This window comes from Gekko japonicus, unplaced genomic scaffold (genome assembly GCF_001447785.1).
Source record: "Gekko japonicus isolate JY-2015 unplaced genomic scaffold, Gekko_japonicus_V1.1 scaffold1026, whole genome shotgun sequence".
Taxonomy (NCBI): Eukaryota; Metazoa; Chordata; class Lepidosauria; order Squamata; family Gekkonidae; genus Gekko; species Gekko japonicus.
In genome coordinates this window covers 234,491-240,385 of record NW_015165269.1, presented here as the reverse complement: position 1 = coordinate 240,385, position 5,895 = coordinate 234,491, and the positions used below count along the sequence as shown (strand labels likewise).

Here is a 5,895-nt window from a genome sequence, read left to right as displayed (position 1 = left end):
CTAGCCCGTGACAGGTGCAAAGGAAACCCCATATAGGTGAACTGGAGAGCCAGCAGTGCAGCACTGGGCTGACACTCCCACGCTGCTTGACTGCTGCAGATGAGGTTGTTCCACCATGTTGAAGCCACAATCAGAGTGGCTCTGCCCACTTCCCCATGAGCAGTCTCCTCTTCTCTCCCTTGCACTAATTGCTCATGGGCTGCATAAGAGCCCTGGATGGGCTGGTTCCGGCCCCTGGGCCTTATGTTTGACACCCCGCTCTATGGCATTGTACCTGACTGAGGTCCCTGTCCTCCCTGGGCTCCATCCCCAGATCTCCAGGAGTTTCCCAACCTGGATCTGGCCACTCTACGCACCCATCCCCCACCAGTGGCCAGGATGGAACCGGCAACCCTACTTTACCAGGAACCTTGAATTCACAGACAACATAATTCCAAAAGCCATTTGAACTTTAAAAAAATATGTTAAAAGTGTAACATAGTGTAATGTATTCCTCCTGAACTATGAACATGGGCATTTCCCCCACAATCTTAACAAAAGACGCAGGTATGGAAAACCTCAATGGAGGGGGAGAAAAGAGGTAACTATTGATCTTGATATATAAACAGGTACAACAGATCAACATATCCTGTGCAAGAGGCTTTAAAATTTTTATAATGTTTACCCTATAACAACTCTATGAAGTAGATCACCGTATTCCCATTTTGCAACAGATAAAAAAATATCTCTGAGGGCCAACAGCTGATTTATTTACTGTGTTATTTTATTTAAGAGACCCATATCCTGTTTTCTGGGTCAGACAGGTTCATCTCACAATGAACAACTATCTGCTAATGATAAATATGAATGCTTGAAAACAATATCCGAAGATTAATGCTAAATAAAAGCATAACAGAAGCTAAGAAAGACCAGGGCAGAGGAGAATCAAGAAAACAATGAGCAGTTAAAACTCCAAATTCACCCTCAAAATCAATTCTAAGTATCTTCTGGAGGAAAAAAAAGAAACTTCATTGTATGTCTGAAAATACATAGTGATAGCCCATGGTCCTTGAAGAGGAAATCCCACCGTCACAAAGAAACAGGTTAGGTGCTACTGATCAGTAGAAGCTACTGAGATATTCTTCTGTTATGATTGGTCTTAATGATAGTAAGAGAGACAGGATTTCCCCTTGGACTGAAGGGAGGAATTTTATTTCTGATACCATGAACTGTTGACCTTTGCAAAAGATCTCAAGGATCTGATGAGGTCCAGGATAAAGAGCCAGCTTGCCATAGTGAACAGGACCTCAGATGAGAACAAGAAAGATTCAGAACCTTGAGCTGTGACATTCCCTGGATGACCTTGGCCCAGTCATTACATTCCAGCCTAAACTGTCTCATGGAGTTACAGAAGGATTGAATGGGGATGTTGGACAGGAATGCCATCCTCCAGGTAGGACTTGGGGATCCCCCAGAATTACAACTCATCTTCTGACTAGGGAGATCAGTTCCCCTGTAGAAAAATGGATGTTTGAAGGGTGGGCTCTATGGCATTGTACCCCACTGAGTTCCGTGTCCTCCCCAGGCTCCATCCCCAAATCTCCAGGAATTCCCCAACCTGGCTCTGGCAACCCCACCAGCATCTCCCGCTGGTGGCCAGGGGGGACCTGGCAACCCTAGAGTTGGACCATATACATGAAAATTCTTTGTAGAAATGATGTCAGTGTTTTTCTGCAATAAATCTGAAGGAAAGAAAAGAGAAGAAGAAGAGATTGGATTTATACCCCTCCCTTTAGTTGGAGTCTCAGAGTGGCTTACAAACTCCTTTCCCTTCCCCTCCCCACAACAGGCACCCTATGAGGTAGGTGGGGCTGAGAGAGCTCTGACTGAAACTGCTCTTTTTCAAGAACAGCTCCAACAGAACTAGGGCTTGCCCAAAGTCATCCAGCAGCTGCAAGTGGAGAAAGAACAGCGTTCATTCCCAACCATCATCTCCCAGTTAAACATCTTCAAGTAGCTAGTTTTGATGAGCTTTCTATGTCTGAGAACCTGGAGAATCATTACTAGTCAGAGTAGACAGTACTGATCTATCTACACCAACATGCTGACTCACCATAAGGCATTCATTCCATTTCGAAAGACCAAAATGCCTGGAGCTTTACAATGGAGTGGAGCCAACCAACCTTTCCATTGGTGAAAAAGAGGCTAGAGGGTCCCTTTTGGCCACCAAAAAGGCTATACTGGGGATCATGGATCTGAATGGACAAAAGTCATGTGGGATGAGGGCTACTATTAGGAGGGTAGGTTACATGAAACTAAGCGGGAAAGCTAGGTGGAACCAACCCAGTGAGAACTTGCTGCATCAAAACATGGTGGTGCTGCTGTGGGCAGACCCAAAAACCAGGGCATCCCCATGATGCAGAGAGACAGTCTAAACAGTAGGTGATCCTATATCCTTCAGTCTAAAGAGCCTTCCCCCAACTTAAATTGTTCTTCTGTTGGAGGAAGAGTCTCCTCAGAAGGCACCTTTGCTTAATGGAATGGCTGGATACAGGTCAGTATGCCTACAGCCAAACCAGCAACGAGTCCTCTAGTATCTTAAAGACTAACGAATGTACTGTGGCATAAATTTGTATGGATTGGAGAATCTGATGATGGGATGAACTCTATGAAGTTCTATGACACAATAAATCTGTTAGTCATTAAGGTGCCATGAGATTCCAGGTACTTGTTTGCTTTGTTTATCAGAACTAAAAGCAACCAAGGGAAATTCCAGTCAGGTAAAAGGTTCAGTCAGGTAAGACCATTTACTCCATAACCACCCTGTTCCTCAGACTGATAATCACTCCCTCCCCATGATTTCCCCCCCAGCTATATGTCTGGAGATCCAAACACAGAGACCCAGTGTACAGATGAATGATCCCCATTCAGTCTCTTTTTTATATTTGTTCATATTTTTGTCAATGATTTTGGATCTTTGCCTTTGGCTGTGAGTTTTGTAGCTCTGTTCATAGTTTTTTATAGCATCTATTCACAATTTATATGGCCCTGATATCACAACATAATTGTTTATACATATAATATGTGCCGGGTATTACTGTATTACTACACAACTAAAGTTGAAAAATGCATGTTTTATGATTAAAAATTGATGCCTAAAAACAAAACAGCACATAAAAGTAAGAAAAGTTCTATTCACTCAGGGGAAAAGCAAAGTTGAAATGAGGATTTGGGGGCCAAAACTGATATGTGACCCCCCAAAAAAAGAAAAATGTTCCTAGTCTTATCAAAATGTTTACGGTTTTATCTGAATTTTTAAAATATATATATTTCACCTGAGAGAATATCCTCTACATTTCTAGAAAATCTTGCTTCTGGTGGAATTTGATCCAGTTCTAAAGACAAGTTCTTGGGAGTAAGTCCCACTTAAGTAAGATTCTAAGTAGAGCTGTTTAGGATTAATCTGATAATTGTCAATTGAGATTGAAATGTGGGGTCAGGCCGCACCTGGAGTATTGTGTGCAGTTCTGGAGGCCTCACTTCAAAAAGGATGTGGAGAGAATGGAGCGGGTGCAGGGGAGAGCGATGAGGATGACTGGAGACCAAGACCCATAAGGAAAGGCTGAGAGGGACTTGGGAATGTTTATTCTGGAGAAGAGTAGGCTGAGGGGGGACATGACTGCTCTCTTGAAGTATCTGAAGGACTGTCAGTTAGAGGAGGGCAGGGAACTGTTCCTTTTGGCAGCAGAGGATAGGACTCCCAATAATGGGTTTAAATTAAGAGCGGGAATGTACCAGCTGGGTATTAGGGAAAACTTTTACAGTGAGAGTTGTGCAACAGTGGAATCAGCTCCCTCTGGAGGTGCTGAGCTCCCCCTCTCTGACAGTCTTTAAGCAGCAATGGACAAACACTTGTCAGGGATGCTCTAGGCTGATCCTGCATTGAGCAAGGGGTTGGACTAGATGGCCTGTATGGTCCCTTCCAACTCTGTGATTCTATGACTGGCTACAGCCCCAAAATGTGGGGCTATTATGATCATATAGGGCAATATCAAAAAAGAAGCTCTTCCCCTGACAGTTTTTTTAGGCATTATGCCGACCAGGGGTGAAAGGGTTCACACAGTTTGAGAAGGGCAGCCCTTCCAGAAGGTGCCACTTGCCCACCAAGTCATTGGCATGTAGCCAGACCCGATTGGTGATTGTAATGTCTGATACGGAGGAATCCAACTCAGGTTTTGAAACAATGTAGAAGTACAGGACTTGATCTGGATAGCACAGGCTAGCTCAGTCTTATCAGATCTCAGAAGCTAAGCAGGGTCAGCCGTGGTTAATGTTTGGATGGGAGATCATCAAGAAATACCAGGGTTGCTACACAGAGGTAGGCAATGGCAAAACACTTTGAGTCATCTCTTACCTTGAAAACCCTATGGGGTCACCATGAGTCAGCTGCAACTTGATAGCACAAACAGGCATAAACACAGTGAAATATGTCTCTCTTTATTTGAGAGGTACACTTTTGGATAAGAAAGAGTAGGGATAGGATAGAGTACTAACTTACTAACTAACCATGGAAGCAGATGGTGAGAGGGCCATCTGCCTCATGGTGCCAAGAGAGGACAGCATGTCGTCCATCTTTGTGGGTTCAGGGAGAAGGAGGAGTTTCATTTGAGAGAGTGAACAGAAGGAAGGAGATTGTCCCTGAGAACACAGTCTGCATTTCAAGGAAACTAAAACTAAACAACAATGGGGTCAAATAAATGGTCAGACCAGAACATTTCCAATGACTGTTCTGAAAGTCAAAAAATGTTTTATGGGAAAGAAAAGATTAATCCCAAGATAAATTTAATGGAAAATGTTCTTTTTTACTGAACCTTGGATAAGAAGTAGTAGTTTTATATCCTGTTTTCTATACCTTAAGGGTCCCAAAGCAGCATACGATTGCCTTCCTTTCCTCTCGTCACAACAGGTACCTTTGTGAGGCAGGTGAAGCTGACAGAGTTCTGAGAGAAACTGTGACTGACCCAAGGTCACCCAGCAGACTTCATATGGAGAACCAAACCAAACCCGGTTCTTCAGATTAGAGTCCACAGCTCTTAACCACTTTACCACACTGGCTGGCTGGATAAATATTGTATAAATCACTGAATGGGTTAAAGATTAGTTACCGCATGTATTTAAGATTTTTAAATGCAATGTGTTTCCTTAGAATATGCAATGTATGCAAAAATATATACATGTTTATAAGTAAATATCTACAGTGCTTTTTGTAAATATTTTTAAAAGATTTTAAAAATTGTTTTGCTTATATTCATTGCATTTCCATTATTGATGAGAACCAATATTGTTCTGGTTTGATTTTCACTAATACATGTCTAATTTCAAACATCTGTTATTAACTCAATAGTTGGGCATGACAGAAGGAAAGTTACATCTATCTTAACTCTATAAGAAGGAAAGCTAAATCTATCTGACCGGGGGGAAGGGGGGGGTTGTGGCTCAATGGTAGAGCATCTGCTTGCCCTGCAGAAGATTCCAGGTTCAATCCCTGGTATCTCCAGTTAAAAGATCTGGAAGTAGGTGATGTGAAAGACATCTCCCTGAGACTCTGGAGAGGTGCTGCCAGTTGGAGTAGACAGTACTGACTTTGATGGACCAAGGGTCTGAGTCAGTATGAGGAAGTTTCATATGTTCCTTTAAAGACTTTTAACACCGGAATCCTCTGTCTCTATCAACACCAGACAACTGCCTCATGAGTCTAACAGTAGAACTGGTCGTAAATTTTAGTTTACACATGGGGTCTATGCTTTAGCAGTCTTGGCCTCAATGTCATGGCAAACTCTATTGTCATCCAAAACAACATTAAATCATGAAAAGCCTGGAACTCCTTTTGCCTCAGAAAATGTGCTACAGCCTCTC

General features: G+C 42.8%; 1 non-coding gene across 1 annotated transcript; it reads left to right on the top strand.

The window, feature by feature from the left end:
• The first annotated feature begins 5,464 nt into the window (after positions 1-5,464).
• TRNAG-GCC lies at positions 5,465-5,536 on the top strand. The gene has a single exon. It is a non-coding gene; the product is annotated as a tRNA-Gly (tRNA).
• Positions 5,537-5,895: the final 359 nt, after the last annotated feature.